This window comes from Colius striatus, chromosome 4, assembly GCF_028858725.1.
Source record: "Colius striatus isolate bColStr4 chromosome 4, bColStr4.1.hap1, whole genome shotgun sequence".
Lineage (NCBI taxonomy): Eukaryota > Metazoa > Chordata > Aves > Coliiformes > Coliidae > Colius > Colius striatus.
The window spans coordinates 2725456-2744354 of record NC_084762.1 but is presented as its reverse complement, the minus strand read 5'-3'; the positions used below and the strand labels follow the sequence as shown (position 1 = coordinate 2744354).

Here is an 18899-nt window from a genome sequence, read left to right as displayed (position 1 = left end):
TAACAGCCCAAGGAAGAAATATTGATGGCATCAGATCAGGAGAGATTGAACTATAAACTTACATCTTAAATTGCATACAAGTGCAAACTGGTTTAGCTGATGTAACGCCTTCTCTTTTCTACCAAAGCAGGAGGGAAAATATTAACTATTTGGCAGCTAAAAAACCCCTGACTCACATGATTAAGAACAGCTTTTTTTTTTGTATGAGATTGTACTGTTTAACATCTCAATATTCACTTAAGAGCATAGCTGAGCCTAAGGATGGTCTCATACTCAGAGGAAGCCAACTTTGGTTTTTTCCTTCCTACAAAAGGAGTGTATTCTGTGTAATGTTGCTACTAGTGATAGAAAACTTGGTTGACTTTGTCTCAAACTCCTTTGGGTAATGTTACTTTTAAATCTTAATTCCACCTTGACTGCTTGGCCTTGCTCAGTGAGAGACACACTAATACAGATGTGGGAGATGGGAACTGGGCACAAGTTTCTGAAATTGGAACAAAAATAGCATAGAAGGAAAAGTAGAAGAGTAGAAAGTGAAGACCAGGTGGAAAGTAAATGGGGAGCATGGAAAAGGTGTGTGAAGGAGTAAATAAAAGTTCTCACTGAGTATGCTGTAGGCTGCACTGCCTCCGTCTTGTCCAACAAAAGACTGTTTCTGTTGGTTATATATGGACCAAGAGGTGATCTTATAGACTCTGATATTTCAAAAAGCTGAATCAAATGAAGAAATGTGGAATACTGTTGCTCATTGTAGCCTTGCATGAGGGTAAGGATGCTGGCAGATCTCTCTGCAGTTAATGCAATGGTGATGGTTGTTCTGTAGATAGATCTGCTTCTGCAGGGGGGTTGGACTAGATGATCTCTCAAGGTCCCTTCCAACCCCCACCATTCTGTGATTCTATGATTGTATGCTGCTGCACTATCGAAATACAAGGAGTCAAATGTGACCGTTTCCCTACAGCTGTGCAATGTGGTTTCATCCTAGAGGACAAACACAAACATGTGAGCTAAAGAGCCAGCTCAGCCCAGCTCTTGTACCCATAACCATGTCTATGAGTAAACAGATTACTGTGGGATGAGTTCATTGTGAATTTATGGTGTTGGTTACTACTTCAGTACATGATTTTGACATGATTTTGTGCAGTACTGTGAGAAGTGGAGTGTAGAAGTGAGTATCTAGGCAATTCCCAAGCGTGCCTGCTGGCCTGGGAATTCACGTGCTCCTCTGCCTCATGCATGGGCTCTTATCATGGCAGATGGCCTAATGAGCCTGGCATCTTCATATGATGCATAACTTGACTGGGCAGATGTGTTTCAAGCTATGTTTAACCTGCTAAAGACACAGCTCTGTCATGACTGCACTGTTTTGGCTTATTTTTGTTTTAGATCAGGAACCAACACTAAATTTCTAATGCTAAACAGACGATAAACTTGGGTGATGTATCCTTGGCTGTCAAAAACTGGTTAAGCTGGCTTTGGCCTAGCTCTTGTTTTGTGCCCAGAAGTAACTTTCTAGACATAAATTAAAGCATGCAAATACCTGCTTGATCTGAGGCTGCAGTAGGCAATCAGGAATCTTCTCTGGAAAAAAAACCCCACCTTTACCTGTAACTACTTCCTTGAGGAGAGTAATAAAAGGGGTTAAAACAGCTAATGGTTTAAATTATGCTATAACACTGTGAGTGGAAGCAGTTCTATGACCAATCCCTGCCCTCAGAAAATTGATTCATGTTGGTAGCTGGACTGGCACGAGGGGCACCCTGAGATCTCCCATTTCATCGAGAAGATTACGTTGCCCCGTGACTTGCAGGGTTTTCTGTCCGTTCTGACAGTTTACCTGGGGAAGAGTAAAGAGATCTCTGGTAGTGTGAAAAGGTCTTGAAGGCAATCATTGTAAGTTTTTGACAAATGTCATTATTCAAATACAGAGGCATGAAGGACTACATTTTCAAAGCATTGCCTGGAGGACTGGGTGTATTTCATTCTTTGTAGCAAGAGGAGTAGTGCATTTTAGACTTTGTCCTGTATTTTAAAGAGCTGGGTAGATGAGATCTGAGACCCTGTGAGTTTTAAAAACTTTGCTTTAGGAGGTACAGATTGAACCTTAAAAGCTGTGTATAGCCCTCAAAGCCTGGCCTGCATTATTGACTTTCCTTGTCATTTCAAGGTGAGGAGAACATCGTTTGCTCAAAGGCTTTATTCATTAATGTTGAAGGAGAACCAGGAGAACAATCAGCTCTGGTGATGGCTGGAATTTCTTTTGGTAACAATTCATGTAAATAGGTGTGCATCTGTGAGCTAATTGAGCTTCAGGGCTGCTGTGAAGCTGGGGCTGCATGTGCCAGTCTCATTAAGATTGGGCAGCTCTGGCTGATGTGCAGCACTTTGGGTTGCAGGAGTAATGTTTAGAGATGCCCTTTACTCTTTCTGGAAGTAAGCTGCCAGGTGAATGGACTAGAAGTTTGGGGTGGGGGAAGCTGTGGAAGCTATAGAAAACACGTCCTCTTGATTTCTTATGAACTGCCTCAAGATTGCTGATAAATGGTTATGCAAACAACTAAGCAGTGTCTCTCAGGCAGCTGTGCTAGCCATGCCTCTTCAAGCAGATGTGCCATGCAAGTCTGTCAGCACTTTCAGGCATCAGCGAGCTCTCTTGGCATGCCTTTGGCTGATTAGGATTGATGCTTGCCACTGCCTCTTTTCACTCTTAAAGCAGGGCTGCTGTAATGCAGGTTCTCTTTATTTGCTAGACAGATGCAAAATAAGCTGAGCCCCGTTTGCCTGAGTCTAGGGGGACCACAATAAAGCAACCAACACACCAAGTGTAAGAGCTACTTGCAAATCCTTAAAGGGATCAAGGGCTTCCCAGGTAAGTGCTGTTGGACATTAAGGAATTGCTAGTGGAGTGGCCATGGCTGATAAGTTTCAACTTTACTTGATCACTGTTAGCTACAAATGACTTGAGCTCAGACATCCCATGTAATGCGGTTACCCAGCGACAAGCCTGGCTGAGCTGGTGACATCCCTCCTTTGCTCACTGGTGCCCAGTGCAATGAGCTGGGATGATTCTGTGGTATTTCTGGCTGGCAGTGGAAGAAGTGACAAGTTCAGATAGAAATGTGGTCTCAAAGGGCAAGAGTGCTTTGTTCATGGTGATGATGGTGGGTGCTGGGACATCGCGTCTAAGGAACTGGTAGCATTTGAGTAACAGCTTTCTGTCAGGCACTGCAGTTACTGGAGTAGTTGAGCTCCTGTAAATCACAGTGCCAGACTTACAGGGGTCAGTGGTAGCTGGGGCACCAGGAAATCTTGGCCGTATGTCTTTTCCACCTCACAAGGTGCTGGTGGCATGATGTGTAAACAAGCCTTACCTATAAGTACCTGTTAACAGGGCATGTACAGCGTGGAGAAGCTGCTATTGGAATGAGATGGTGCAAAACACCTATTGCTTGCACGAAATGAATGGTTTTAAGCAGCAGTCAGGGTCACTTGTCCCTGTTTATCGTGATGGTCTTCCCAATCTCCAGTCTAAACCTCCCCTGGTGCAACCTGAGGCCATTTCCTCTTGTCCTGCCATTCATTACTGGCGAGGCTGGTTCTGTGTGGAGATGTTTCTGGTGAGGAATAAGGTGGGTGAAGCTTGTGTGTACAGTCAGTAGGCTTGGCTTTTGTGCCAGTGGATTGTGTAATTCTACAGAGGAGTTCTCTGGCTGTTCCTTAAAGGTGTGGATAGAAGGACTTTAAGAAAATATGAATTTAAAGAAAAGGCCCTTTATCAGTGCCTTCCAACTCATAAGGGCTCTGCACTTATCTGCAGAAAATCTGGGTTACAGAGGTAAAGGAGGTTCCAGGGTAAAACAGGCGTTGAAATCCTTGGGAGAGTAAACAAACACAAGACCATCTAGGCATATGTGGTCCTGTGTGCAAATCAGAGATTGTTTATTGCCAGGTTATATCCTCAAAGCAGCTGTTCACAATAGCTTGTTGTACCAGTTCTACAAGATGTTCTGAAAGAAAATCAAGATATGGAGCTTGCTTTTTGCTTGCCAACACTTGTTTTTGCAAGAGCCCTGCATCTTTGCACCCTGTGCTGGGAGTCCTTTTGCTTGGAGAAGGGAGCTCCCTTTCTCCCTCTTGATCAGGAATAAAGTCAACTCAAGTCCAACATAAAAGGGGTGGGGGGGAGAAGCTAAATTAATTCTTTCCATTTATTATTTTCCAAAGCTGGGAGTTAGGGGGAAGGGAGTGATGCTAGAAATTGAGAGATGTTGAGAGCACATGTTTAACTCTAATCATTCTTATACACTCATGTGTATGTCTGCTTTTATTCCCAGCCCTCCATGAAATGTGGAGATTAGCACTAGTCATGCGGAAGTGTTTAAAAATTCAGGCAGTGACAATAGGAAGTGTCAGACAGTAATGGAATAAGTATGGCAAAATTACAAAGACAGCAGCTATTCATTAATAAATTAGAACCTTGTAGGGTTTTATTTTAAACCTGAAGGCATCTAACTTGGAAATGATATTCTACTGGATGCAACTTGGTAATTTCCCTTTCACCCTGTTAAGGAGGAGGGGGGGAATATCTCTTTTTAAACACAGAACAAATCCCACATTAACACTCCCCACTGCACATTCAGAAGTAAATTAGGTATGAGGAACTGGAGCCACAGCTGCCTCCAAGGGGCAGGTGGGGAGCTGGGAAGTGCGATCCTGGACGTGGAGCTCTGAAGACGAGGTGAGAGAAGAGGGTGCAGAGCAAGCCCTGGCATGCAGAGCTGTTCTCATGCTCTCTGCTTGCTGGAAACACTAGTGCTGTATGAGAGAGCCAAAGCGTGCTGTTAAGGAAGGTCTAGCTACAGCATGTGTTCTGCTGGGGTGATTTTGGTGGTGTCACTGGGAGGTCTGGGGTGGCGTTTCCTTGATGTGCAGCACCTCAACGCAGGGTGTTCTGCACAGGATTCCCTGGTACGAGGCTGTGACTCAGGGTTTGGCAGGGGACACCCCCAACTCCCCCTCCTTTTCAGGCCACCCCACTCTGAACACCACCCAGCTCTCTGCACTCACGTTTTCCATATAAAAGCATTCAGGGTGGTTGAAGCTGAAGCAAAGGGCCACCCAGTGCTTTGAGGCAGCTGCAGTAGCGGGGAGCAGTGGCCGGAGCAGAGTGTGTTCTGACTCATGCACATGAAATATGGGTGGCCACGGGTCCCTGGGGAAAGCACACTTTCTCACTATCTGGAGGTGACAACCATTGTCTGCCTTTTCCAGCTTTCCTGCTCAAAGCAGTTCTCTTCTGCTTCCCGTGTCTGTGGAGTTACACGCGTTCGGTGGTCTCGAAACAAACATCCCATGGGAGAAAACCTTTGGAATCTGCTGCTCTGGTGTAGGGGGAGCAGCTTAATGAGAAACCCTGCTCTCTGAAAAGAAGGTTTTATTAAACAAAATCCCCAGTCCTTTTCTCCACCCCCTGCCCTGTTTGCTCCCTCCTCTTTCCCAGCTGAGGACTCTAGGCGACTTCTGCATGTAATATGTTTTTCGGCTCAGCCCTCGGAAGGCCGAGTCCCCTGATCTTCTGTACAAAAATGTCATTTCTTATTAATTTTTTATGAACTGAGCTTATTAACCTGCCTTTCATTTTGTGTAAACTGTAATTAAAACGTAGGAAGAACTTGGCTTGCAGTGTGCCCTTCTGGGTCTGCTGTTGGCTCAGCCTTAGCAGCATGCATCAAGGGCACACTGAAACGTTGATTTCTCAGTTTTTCAAAGGAAGACTCAGGTCATTTCACATGGACTAAATGGAGCCTTTGAATGAGGAACCCAGGAATGCCTCATGTTTTTGGGTAAGGTTTGAGGAGCCACAGCAGCTACCAGTATAGACCTCTGGCTGGAAATGCAAAGAATGAGCTCAGGTCCCAGTTATCTCTAGCAAAGTCAAGCCATTCCTATTTGCTCTTCAAGTAGCTGTTTTATTAGCTGATGTTTTACATTTCCTTCCCCCTTTTTTTGGGGAGGGGGAGATATTGGTGAAGAAGGTAGAAGGGAGCAACATCATTTGTGACCTTACTTGACATATTCTTAGAGTAAAGTGAAAATGGTGCTGCTTGATCTGTGTGACTCTTGAAGACAAATTTGATGTGAGCCCAGGCAGGCTGCTGGATTTTGGAAATCTGAGGTAGCCCAGGGAGAGTCAGGTCACTGGGCACACGTTGTGGTTTTGTTTCTGCACTTTTAATAGCTACCTTGACATTTTGGACATTTCTTAGGTCAATGTAGTCATTGTAATGGTTGAGTGTGATTGTAGGAAAAGCTATGGTAAAAGCCTTTTGCACCTTAAGGGTTGGAAGGGACCTTGAAAGATCATCCAGTGCAACCCCCCCTTCTACCTTTTTATGTGGCTAAAGGCACAACTGGCATCAGAGAGTCACTGATTCTGTGATATAGATATATACCATAGATGGGAGATATACATTAATCCCAGTGTGACCCGTCCATATGTGCAAAGTGCTAATTTACTCATTTTGGGGGTCTCTTTGTCTGCTTTTTCCATAGCAGACTGAACTCAGCCCTTCACACTGCCTGTGGTTTTCCAAACCAGGTGTGCTGAGGGGCTCTGGCCCAGCCTGTCATTTCAGTCAAGTTGTGTCTTTGAGCTCGAATTGCTTCTGGTATGTGCCTTAATTAATTAAATAGTGTAATCTGCCCAAAGAAACCTTTTCCTCTTCCCTCAGACAGCAGCTTGCTCGCATGGTTTCTCATTTAGAAGCCCCGGTAAGAGCATTTCTTTTGATGCTATTCTGTCTCTCTGCCATGGTAAGCCAGTTTGATTCTAAAGGCAGGGCAGCCGGGCAGTTCCTTAGCTGTGTGGATAAAGAGCAGGACCTTTGAGCTGAGCCATTCCAGATGACCTGGGCTGAATCGGGCTGCATTCCTAGCAAGGGCACCCCTTTTTCTCAGCAGATGAAAAGCCACTTTTCAAGCACACCTACACAAGTAACATGTTTGGGGACAGATGTTTGTCAGGGTTGCTTTTTGCTTTCCTGAGACTCCAGCGCGAGGTTAGCAAAGTATTTCAGCTGCGGCAGAGTCACGGGCTGAGCCCACACGCTCTATTTAAAGGAGGAGAGAACTATTTAAGGAAAGGTTGTGGTATGCTTTGCCCCCTCCAACCCCTGCCAAAGTGGGAATGTTTCCTTTGGGGTTTGGCATGTTCTTCCACGCAGTATGTGAGAGGAGAAGGGAGTTTGTGGAAACTTTCCATGCATTCGTGTCCATTTCCTCACCCCAGGTATGAAAGCTGACTGATCACTGTATTTTGTGTGCTCATATTTTACCTGCCAGGATTTGAGCAGCATTTAAATCTTTCCTTTTACCATCCAACGGTGCAACTTTCTCCCTTTTATAGTCATGGTACGCTGATAATCTGAATTAAGTGCAAATTACGGGTGCTGGTTAGGAGCAAAATGAGACAAAGACATCACATTGCTTTCATTATCCCAAACTGCCAATTTTAAAGTTCATCTCCTTGCGTTGCAAGTGAAATGTTTAAAGGAAGTGTGGATAGCTGGAAAGGTTGCCATGCTGCTTAAAAAGAGATTATGTGATGATACACGAGATACTTGCTTGTCATTGTGTCAATTATGTCTCGTCAGGCAACATTAGTCTTTGATGTCTGGCATTTGAGGAAGACAGTTATATGAGAGTGCTAAAAAGCCCTGAGAAGTGTGTTTTGTTAGTTGCAGGTTGAGTAAGATCTTCCTCTCTGGCAAATGGTCTTTACAGGCCAATATTGGCAAGATAGGGGATTTTTTTTTGTCATGACTCAGTGTTATATCAGCCCTTTGCCTCATCCTGGGGAACTGTACAGTAGCCAGCCCAAAAATGAGCCTTGAAGGATGGCAACTGGCTGTGCAGCATGCCAGGATCGCAGGCTTTTGCACAAAATACCCTGTGCCCTAAAGAAATGCATCTGTGGTGGTCTCCTGGGGATGTCTCGAGCCCCTTTGAGGAGCTTTTGGCAGAAAAGGAGCAGGAAGGTGATGATGGAGCCGAGGGATATCCAGAGCAACGTGGGTTTTCTGTCCTTCTATGATCTAAGGAAAGGATTAGCTACCAGATGCTACACCCATGCTGGAAGTTTGAAACCCTCAGATTTTTGTTTGAACCTTTAAGCACTTTCATCTAGTGACAACCACTTTTTTTTTTAAAAGGAAAACATTAAACCAAAGGATGACTGTTATTTTTCCTGGTGACTTTTTTTTCTGCTCTCTGAGCTTTCAGAGTGCTTAGCCTGGCAAGTTCAGATCCACTTATTTATTTATTTATTTATTTGAGAGATGCTTTACCAGAATCACAGGATGTTTCTGTGGGTTGAACATACACATCTGTGCTGGCTTTCGCTGAGCTTTGGAAATAGGTCAGGAATTAAAGCTCCGGCTTTATGGTTCTGAGGAAAGCCCTTAAAAAACTCTCACAGGCATAAGAGGGTAAAGAGGGGTCACTGGAGATACTATTTGACTGTGTATAGAGTGTGTGATCTCCTGTGTCTGTGTGTCTGCATGGCTACACTCTGTGCACCCACATATATGTGTGAAACTCGTGCTCTTAGGTACTTAGGACAAATTCCTGCAGAGGAAAAAAAGGAGGTAGACATGGGAAAACATGAAGTGAAATGCTTTGCAGTGGTGACTCCTATATGTCCTAAGCTTAGCTCTATTGTTTCCTGCACCTCTGTGAAAAAAACACCCCTATGTGAGCTGTGCATTTACTGTGTGATTGCATTGCCATGGAAACCAGCACCAAACCTCATTCACGCATCCTGCTTGGCTGCAGAAGGAGGGAGAGAGGTCAGGAGAGAGGTTGTGGTCTGGCATCTGCCCTGCACTGCAAAGCTCTTCTAAGAAAGAGGTAGTGAGGAAAGGGATGGTGTCTTGCAGGAGAAAGGATGAGGAGAGAAGCCACACAGGGAGCAAAAAATGGCCAGTAAAGTGTGAAGAATCAACCCATAATATTACTGTTTTGCTGTAGTTGGACAATTTTGGTTTCTTGATCTCAGAGCAACAGTGGAAATGAATAATTGGTGTGATATTAGTGGGAGGTGCTTGGGTTATTTCTTATTCCCTCCCCCTGAGTCTCAGGGAGGTGTGGAGGAGCTGTAGGCTAGCGAGATGTGTGCCAAAGGGAAGCTCAGGGCTAGGGGGCTTTGCCACAGGAATTCAACCTGGACCTGATTTCTATTGTTTCTCCTGCAACATGTATTTAAAATGGAAAACACACAGAAGAAGTTCAAAGCTTTAGAGGGAAGGGGGGAAAAAAAAGCTAAAGAGAAATAGAGTTAAAAAACATGCAACCTTTGGAGTAAATGCAATTCCCCTGTGCTTGTCCTTCCCTCTCTGCTAGGAACCTTACAGCAGGATTCTGGAATGTGAGGCTTTTTCCTCACAACGGAACACGAGGGCAAAAGGAAAATGGGATGGGAAGAAATAGCTGGTTCTGGTTGGGTTTTTTTTCCCCTTCCCTTTGGCATAAGCAACTTCTTCCATCTCTCCCTCAGTCCTTTATTTGTTAGACCTGTGGGAGGCCCTTGGCCATCCTCATACCTCTGGGGCTGTGTGCTGCCCTAAAGCATTAATTTCCAGGCATGCTGTGTAGCAGCCAGCCTTCCCCAGGTGCACAACTGGTCATTTCTTCTGTGCCTGGCATAGGGAGAGCACCTACTACTTTCTCATCCCTCTTCCTCCCCTCTGTCCCCCTCCCAAGGCCCTCTGTGCCTGCTGAGGACACGATGCAGCCAGGAGAGCCCCCCATTACAGGTGAAGAAGACAAATCATGTTTTACAGCCTCTCTTCTTTGTCATGGACACTGCTGAGTGTGTTGAACTGGCAAAAGGTTAGCATGGGTGAAAGACTGGAAGTCTGAGCGTGGTACAAACTGGGGATAATGCACCAAATCAGTGCATCTTGAGAGGTATTTCTCCTTCTCTGTACCTCCTCCCAGTTGCTGAATCAAACCAATCAAGCTGACTGGGGGTAAGATGGACACGTTAGCAAAATCTTTGCTATGCATTAGTTTCCCCTCCTCCTGCTTTCAAGCAACCTGTGGGGCCTGTGGGCAGCGTGCCATAGTGTCAAAATACTTGAAGCATGAAGCCATCTCTTTGGGAGCTGGTATTTATCTGAAACTATATGCACTGAATCTCAAAGTGCTGTGAATTTAAGATACCTTTTATTAGGTCAAAATACTTTCAAATCTAGGACCTGCCTTGCATAAATGATTCTGTGATTCCTGCCTCTTCCATGGGTGACACATCAAGGACACAAGCCATGGAGGCAGAAGGGGCAGAAGCAAAGCTTGTGCTGCCTGTGCTGTTCCTCAGCAAACTCTCTTTTCCAGGGGGCATTTTACTTGGTCAATTTGAAGCCAAAGACAAGGTGCCCATGGTTCTGCTCATGCCAGGATCCCTGGCAGCTTCATTTCAAATCCTGTACTGTGATGAGAAACCGGTTGCATGCAATTCTTTTATCTCAGCATCCTCTGAGGCTGCTCACATGGGTGCAGCACAGACATGTCTCAAGCTCTGGCCTTGTCACACCTTGCTGTACCACTTCGCTTCTCCTCTGCTTGCCCTCTGTTGTGTCAGTACTGCTAATACAAGGGTGATGACAGCCCTGCAGGATTCCTGCCCCCCCTCCATGATCCCAGGCAGCGGGGTGAGATCATCCCTATGAAATCACCGAGCTGCAAGACCGTGTGGGTCCAGCTCCAGCGTATTTAAGCCGTGCGTGGCTCATTGTCACGTACGTGTGTAATTGCTTACTGGGTGCCCTCAAAACGAGTTGCTGTCATTTTCTCTTTGATTAGTCTCCTCTCTAATTGAAAAGAATTCTTCCCTTGAGGGACATTTTTCTTGATGTGTTTTGTTAGTGTATGTTGTTGTTGTTGTTTCTTTTTCCTTTCTGAGTGATAAAGTTACTTCCCTTTATAAACCCTAGAAAAAAAGAAATGGCCTGCCCAGGATTAAACATTCCCTTTAACCATGAGGCTGACAGCATTCAAGTTTAAAGAAAAAACTAGAAAAACAAAGAAAAAATATCTGAAAGTCAACCTTGTTTCTGGCCTCTTCTCACAGCTTTTAAAACGTCACTGCCAAGAGAAATGACCGCAGTGGCGAATGAAGCGATGGAAAAAACAGATCTGAATCTCTCTTTCCATGTTGCTTGTTGCTGTTATATTATCTAGTCCCCTCTTTTGAAAGTGTAAGTCGGGGAAATGTGTGCACTGAGACTCAGAAACAAACACCTGGGCTCCTTGTAGCGATGAAGTACTTGGAATGTATAAAGATGACCTCGGTGGGCGCGCTTTGTTCATGAAGTGAATCGGTGAAATTTGGCATGCTTCTTAAAGAGGCCTTTTGCCAGCCTTTCCCATACTCTTAGCTCATGCCTTTGCATAACGATGTGGTGGGCAGGAATAATCGGCCCCAATGATGAATAATGGTAGCATTTGTGGTCAACTGGTCATGACATTCTCACTCGAGCATTTCTCTTTGGGAACTGTGTCTTCGAGTCATGAGACTTGCAGTCATGTCGAGAAGGGAGAGCAGCACAGGAATAGGCTGTGTGAGGGAGAAAAGGAGACACTTGTTTCACAGTGTCCACTGTAGGGAGGGAGAAAAAAAAGGAAATAAAAAAGTCTTGCTTGAAATACTGGTATCTTTATGATCATCTCTTTGTGACACTCCCTCTAGTGCCAAGTACTTCTGTGTTTAAATCAGTGCAAGTCTTCAGCCCTGTGTGCACAACCCACTGGAGTGTGAGTGAGGGGAAAAACAACCTGTAAGAAAGGAGGTGAGTTGAGCAGGAAAGGACAGGGAAGGCACTAAGGTGGGAACAGAACTGTGTCCTCAAAAAAGCAAACTCCAAAATAAGCACATGCTTTTAAACGTGCAGGAGTTTGGCATGCTGCCCCAGATTTGGGTCCTCACTGGAAGAGGAAAAAAGGGGGCCACATTAAACCTAGGGATGATGTTTACACAGGGGCATGATGTAAACTCTGTCATGCCAGAATGAGTATGGCTCATCTCTGCCTGTTGTTTCTAAGGCTTAGATATGAGGTATCTTTGAAGGTTAAATTTATAGAGATAAATTATTCATTGCTAAGTAGAAAAGGATGTGTGGAAAAATGCAGGCTTCCCCACAGCAATTTAAAAAGGCAAAGACGCTCCTGCGGGTACATACTTGTGGTAGCTGCATATAGGAATAGTATGGACACTATAGTTTTGATTAAAGGCAGGTTTGAAGTACTCTGGCACTGATTAGATGTGTAGGATGCAACTTCTTTGCGTTGAAGCGAAAAATGTGTTTACAGGAAGACAAATAAATGAGAAAGGAGTATTTGGGGTTCAAGGGAGAAGAATTATTCATGTTCCGATGACTTTCGCAAGCTGAAAGTCTGAGAAGTTGGTTGTGGGCTAAGAAAACCACAAGTACTCAGGCTTGGTTTGAATTCAGTCTCTCAAAATTTGTTTGAACATGTCAGTAGGAATCCAAATATTGTGGTGGTAGAAGAGCTGACACTCTTTCCATCCTTCAGATGTCATTTACGGGACACTGGAGATGGTTGAAGAACCAGAAAGCTACACAATTCTTCCTTCTCTAGTGTAAAATGCTACTGGAAAAAAAAAGAACAACAGCAAGAAATTTGATTTACAATTTTGAATAAAGTGACACTAAGAGAACATGTGCCACTTTGTCACTTGTTACATAAGAGATTCTGCCAGTGTACCCAAAAGTAACTCCGTCCTCAAAAGGACAAAAGAAAATCATGTCAAATACAACACTCCTGTCCCCTTGGTTGGGGGTTTCTACAAGTGTTTTTCAAACACAAAAGAAATGAGTTTTAACAGCAACGGCCTTATTCAAGGAGTCACAATGAAAATAACTCAGAGCGTGTCAGAATGGTACAGTCTGTGCTGAGGTCTGATGGATCTACAGCTGAAGGGGTTGAAGCTAACCTTGTGCATTATTGCTGATAGCGACTCCAGAGTATGATCCAGTGTTTTCAGAACAGTTTGGAGAAGTATTCCCCCCCCCACTTTTTTTTTTTAGCTTATCCTTTCTATAGGATACTTTACATAGGATGCATAGGATCCTTTGTAATCAGAAACTATAGACCAGTTGCCCATCCAAAGTAAGCAGGAATGTTTGCTGGAGCTGAAGAAACAATAACCAGCTTAAACTGAGAAAATACTGTCTTTCATTTGTATGCCAGTACTATGTCAAAGTTCCATCTGAAAGTAGGGGCTGATGTTTGGTATTGCACAAAGGCTGTGTGTGGAGAGGGAGCACGGAGAGTACACGCAGTGAAAATCTGACCCGAGGAAGTTGTACAAAGAGATTTGGGAAGAAGAAGTAGGAATAATGATGTCAAACTGATTTTGCTACAGTTAAAATCATAGGGAAGTTTGCTTGAATTCCTCTGATTTTGCTTTTTATTTGAGAAGAGGGGCATGAGAAGCTTCAGGAGTAACCTGAAGTTTCAAGATTCTTTTGCTTGAAGGCACTGTGATACAGTGGTCTATGAAAAGAGAAGCATTTTGCTCAACCACCTAGAAATAGCAACATTCCCAAGACTAACACCACCAAAGTCTTTCCTTGATGCCATGACGTAGTCTTTCCTTAAGCAGACAGTTGAGCTTCTCAGAAAAATATCTGTAATGATACTCAGTAATATTTACATGCATAAAATGGGTAATTGAACACTTGGGATAGTTTCTGTAGTGGGTTGAACTACTTAGAAGTGAAATGCTTTGCACTTGCCTGCACCATGGCTGAGTGTGACCTCTTGAGCGTGAAGTGGCTGCAGGTACCAAGGCAACTGTTTTGGAAACGTCTTTTCTAATCGTATCATTCCTTTTCCACTAAGGATGTGGCTTTGATCAATTATTTACTTGCTTGGCCTCAAACAGATCTATGTTTTTGAAAACCTTTTCCTGTTCAGTTTGTACCCAAACTGCGCATCCTGGGTATGGGCTTCTGCAGATGAGTGTGAGTCCGTGCGGCTCCGAATGATGAAACAACATGAAGGAAACAATTGTGTTGTCTGAATTTTTTATCTCCTTTTATTATGGGAATACTCACTGCATCAGAATATCCACCAGCAACCCCTCTGCAGTTATCAAATGCCTCAGCTTTGTTTCAGTGCTTAACCAGCTGTAAAAGACGTTTTATTGCCTTGTATATTCTTCCACCGTAAAAGTTATCATTTAAGTAAATCACTTCAGCATTAGTTTACAGATGACTCTGAAATGGAGAGGGGTTTTTTACAATTTATCATGGCTAGTGGCCAGGTACACACGGGAACAAATCCCTTTGGAGTGAGCAGCAACTTGTACTGCAGGATTTGGGGAGGTGGGTTACCCCACAGGTGAAGCAGCTTCCCTTGTGCTCTGCTGCAGACCAGCTGGCTTCCGTGGGCTACCAGAGATGCTTGCCAGCAGACACAGCTCATTAGAGGCTTTGTAAGACAGAACATCTCTGCAGTCAATTAACAACACTGCTCTTTAAAAAGATCCAGAATCCTTCCCGGTTCAGCAAAGTGCTTCTAATACGTTCAAAGTTGAATGCTTGATTGAGGTTTTGTGTATTGAAGATGTGAGGACTTGTGCTTGAGGTGTAACAGGTAAGCTCATTCCCAAATCAGGGCCTGACATGTTACAGCTCCTAGAGGTTTCCAGGAATCTCGAACATCCTGAAATACTGACTTTGCTGATTTCCAAGCTGAGTATAACCTACCACTGAAAGCCAAAACCAAACCATGCTTCCCGTGAAGCATGCAGCCAAGCCATCTGAAATCCGTTTCTCGCTCATCACCGATGCTTGCCTGGTCAAATTCTAGCAGACTGTTTACATTTTTATAACCTTAAAAAACATAAATTAAAAGAAATTACTTAAGCCCAGCTTTCTGGAAATGGAGTTATAAAAAATACCGAATGTTAAGATGAATTTATACCTTGTAGAAAGAAGCAATAAGATTAATTGTGTTGTTTTCCATCTCCTGACTGTAATATTTCTCACTGGACAAGGTGGTATTTTGTAACCTGTTTCCTGTGGTCAAGTTAAAAAAGCGAGTCTGAGGAGAACCAAAACCCAAGCTTTTGCCTTAGTGTTTTATGTGGTAGTCTGCCACTTTGCCATACTTTTTTTCCAGTGTGTACATCCCTGTGCTTAATGTAACACCCTACTGATCTATGAGGAAAATGTTTTCACTGCAGTTCTGAGAGTTAACAGCGGAATCAAAGCTGTTCCCACTGTGTTGTTTGTGGGCTGGATTTAAACACCTTGCCATGAGGTGTAAACTTGGTGTTTACTGTGGTGTTGTACTGAATTGTCATAGCTTGCTGCCTCATCTTCTACAATGTCTGATCTTCTTCTAGTCCCACTGGTACAGTCATTCACTGTAGTGAATTGAGTGTAGACTCAAGCCCCAAAGAACTTCTAAATGCAGTCTGTTGCAAGTGATTAATTGGTGAAGCATGTTATCAGTGTGGCCTGTTTCATTCTTCCTCTTTGTTCTCTCAAATAAGTTTTCTGATATGTGTGACACCTTGCTTGTTTTCAGCTTTTCAGTCTGGGTGGGGTTGGAGTGATAGTTTGGTTTTAGTTTACTGTTTGGACCTGTGACTTCAAACTGGAGAGCCAAAACAAAACATATTCCCTGTACAAAGACCACCTAAAAGCAGATGGAACCTGGTTGCAGCCTGCAAGATGGGCACAGTGTCTCCCACCAAGGCACTGGGATGTCACTTGTTCCCATGGAGCTGGCACTGGCTGCTCTGGCAGCCCAGATGGGGAGGTAGGAGTCAGATCCCAGGGGTCTGCCTCCAGTTTCCACACTCAGATTGCCTGGGTCTGTTCAGGTTTAAGGCTCTGAGGCTTCACAAGTTACTGAGTTTCACATATGCTGGGGAAATTTAGGCTTTAGCTGGTGTAATGTGTGAATGCCCCAGAGGTGCAAGTTCTGGAAGTGATGAAATCCAGAGAGCTGGGGGCAAACTCTGCTGCAAGACCTGCCTCCAAAATCCACATTCATCACAGCCCATCAGAAATCCCTGTAAAAGTTCAGTGAAGTGCCCTGCCTTTTTTCCCCAGATTTCCATGTATGTCAGATGAAGCATTTTGACTTCGATGATGCAAACCTCTTGAGATTAAAGCCTTCACAGCAAAATATCCAGCCCCTCCCAGACACAGGGGTAAGGCTGAGCTGGGAGAGGCCGCATCAGAAAATGGGTGAACCACATGTGAACTTTGCCACTGATCAAACAGAAATAATCCTGCCCAGACCCTAACAGCTGAGTTGGAAGCAGAGCTTTTGAAAAGATTGAACTCAGATCACGGTTTTATGGCTATCTCTAAAATATTTTATGGCTGGTTTATGACACCAGAGTGTAAATTATGGGGCTGTAAATACTTGCAGCGTGAGGGTTTTATCCTTTGCCTACGTACAAAACGTAAATAGTACCCTCTTGTTTTTTTAGGGGAATACATAGATATTTGAAAAGTACAGCTTAGGAATCCATGTGTGTTGTAACAGAACACCTTGCTTGGTATTTTATCAAAGTCTGGGTGCTTCATTTTTATTAGTTGGCAGCATGTAATTATTTTCACTCCGTTGATGTAGGTCAAAAAAAGGAGGGAGGGAATGTGTTTTATTTCTGTAAACACTTGCAGAGCATTAAATAGTGTGGGTAACACTAAGGAGCAGAGAGCAAGTAGCTTTCATTAGGTGAACTGAGGAAGAAAAGAATCCCTTTTGGAGGCACAAGCCCTCTCCCAGGCCTGAACCAAACCTTATCTAGTTTGTGTGCAAATATCATTCATTGGCTTGTGGTATGTCTGTGCACGTCGGTGCGTGCAGAGGCAAATGTGGTGACATAGATGCAAGACCAGCTCCAATATGTGCTCGTTTCTGTTACAGCTGTGTGGCCGTGTTCCCCATGTTTAGAGCAGCAATGGTAATGAATGCAAATGTTTAGCCTCAGATGAAATCTTTAAAGCTAATGTGAAACGATGTAGTTCAAGAAATGGGTTGTGTTTTAGAGTCAAGAGGATTAAAGATCAGTTCTCTTTGGCTGTGACTCCATTGGGATTCATCAGTAGCTTACACTGGCCTTTATCTCTTGGGTTTTGTATCCTTCAGATTTCTCTGTGTCCCATGTTCAGATGACTCACTGTCATTTCCTTCCACTATCTCATGCTGAGTGACCACGGGCAGAAAAATTGTTTTCATCTGCTCCTTTTTAGTTAACATTCTAGCTCCAGTAGACTTGCTCAGATAAATTTTGTCACAAGTTATGAAATGGTTCTTTTATATCTGTGAACTCCATGTTACTCCCCTGCCTCCAACACTGGCCACCAGTGTGCTTTCTGGTCTCTGGGGAAAAAGTGCTGCTTTATGCTGATTGGAATGAAACTGAAATGTTAAGTGTGATTGGAATGAAACTGAAATGTTAAGTGTGTTCTCCTGTTCAGGACTGAGCAGACTGGGATGAGACATGAGTGGCTGCAGTGAGGTTTTAGTGGTCCTAAATGATTGTTGTTCAAATTTCTTATAGGGGATGTCAGGTGGACGAGACTTTACCATCTGTCAAGGCAAACACTGCTGTACAGCCCTTGTTCTCAGTGATACTCTCAGTGTCCTGCTCATGGGGTACCTTGGAAGGACTGTACAGAGGAAGCTTCATCCTACCTCTGCACTTAGTTGTAAGTACACTGGATAATGTCATGGCTACCACTCAGTGTTGCCAAGTTGGTTAAATGGAAAATGTATTTTTGATGATTTTGTGCTTTTTTGGGTGGGTGAAAGTTTGTATCTTGGCTCAAATATGAAAGGTGCTTTTACATTGATTTATTAGTCCCTGTAATCAGCAGAAGTTTCCATGATTGTTAGAGAAATGGGTGTTTTTCCTGTAGTGCACTATCAGCACGCTGTAAACAGCACAAAGGCTGTAATTGACAAGCAGCATCTGATAATGTTCATTCTTCTACTGCTGTGCCTAACAAGAAAGGGAAGAGATGTTTTGGGTTGTTTTGAAGATAGATTCCCTAAGACCTGTAATATATCTAGTGGTATCTCTGAACAGATAGAGAGAGGGATGTCGGAACAATGTTGTGTATAGAAGTGTACATTTTCCAGCCCTAAGAAAGATGTCTCTGCATTCTAACTGCACTCCCTTTTAGCTAAAATAAATGCTTTGGGGAAGAACTTAGCTGAATGGTTATTTTTGGTCTGGCAAAGGGGAAACCAACCGAGTGACTGTCATTACTCTGATGCTGATTACTGGAATTGACCAGCTTAAGGGCAATTTGCTAACTTTGTTTAAAAACAAAGCTGGTGTTTCTGGGTCCAGCTGTGATTTAGAAAGGGAGGAGCTCTAAACCACTTCTTTTTTTTTCCCTCCTTTTCTCCTTTTCTTTTTCCTTTTAAAAAATAAATTCTATTTTAATGAAAGTTTCCTAGCTGAAAACCCAACCCCACATGCTGTGGGATTTGGGGAATTAACAGGATGATTCGGACACACAATCCTCACATTCATTCTCACTGTCGAGAATGTTCCTTCAGGAATAAAAACTTCTTTTCCTGCAATTGGTCAGAAACCAAACCAAACCTTCTTCTGCTTTTATCTTTTCCCTTTTTTCCCCCCGTTTGACTGGAAATTAAGAGAGCTAATAAAGCCAACGTTAAGCTCTGGCACGGGCTGTAGTCCAGTCTAACCTCAGGATATGCGCGGCGTGACTTCAGCAGGCGTTTGCAGCACTCCTCCCTGTGAGCTCTTGACTGCTCCTTCCCTTTCCTCTCCCCTGCTCTGTACAGAGACCTGTGCCAGAAAGGGCTGCAGGGTG

General features: G+C 43.9%; 1 long non-coding RNA gene across 1 annotated transcript in view; it reads left to right on the top strand.

The window, feature by feature from the left end:
- LOC133625388 (uncharacterized) overlaps positions 1-17740 on the top strand; it is a 173345-nt gene extending 155605 nt beyond the window's left edge. The window contains exon 5 of the long non-coding RNA XR_009818693.1: positions 17612-17740. This is a non-coding gene — a long non-coding RNA (uncharacterized LOC133625388). The remainder of the gene's footprint in view (positions 1-17611) is intronic.
- The last annotated feature ends 1159 nt before the right edge of the window (positions 17741-18899 follow it).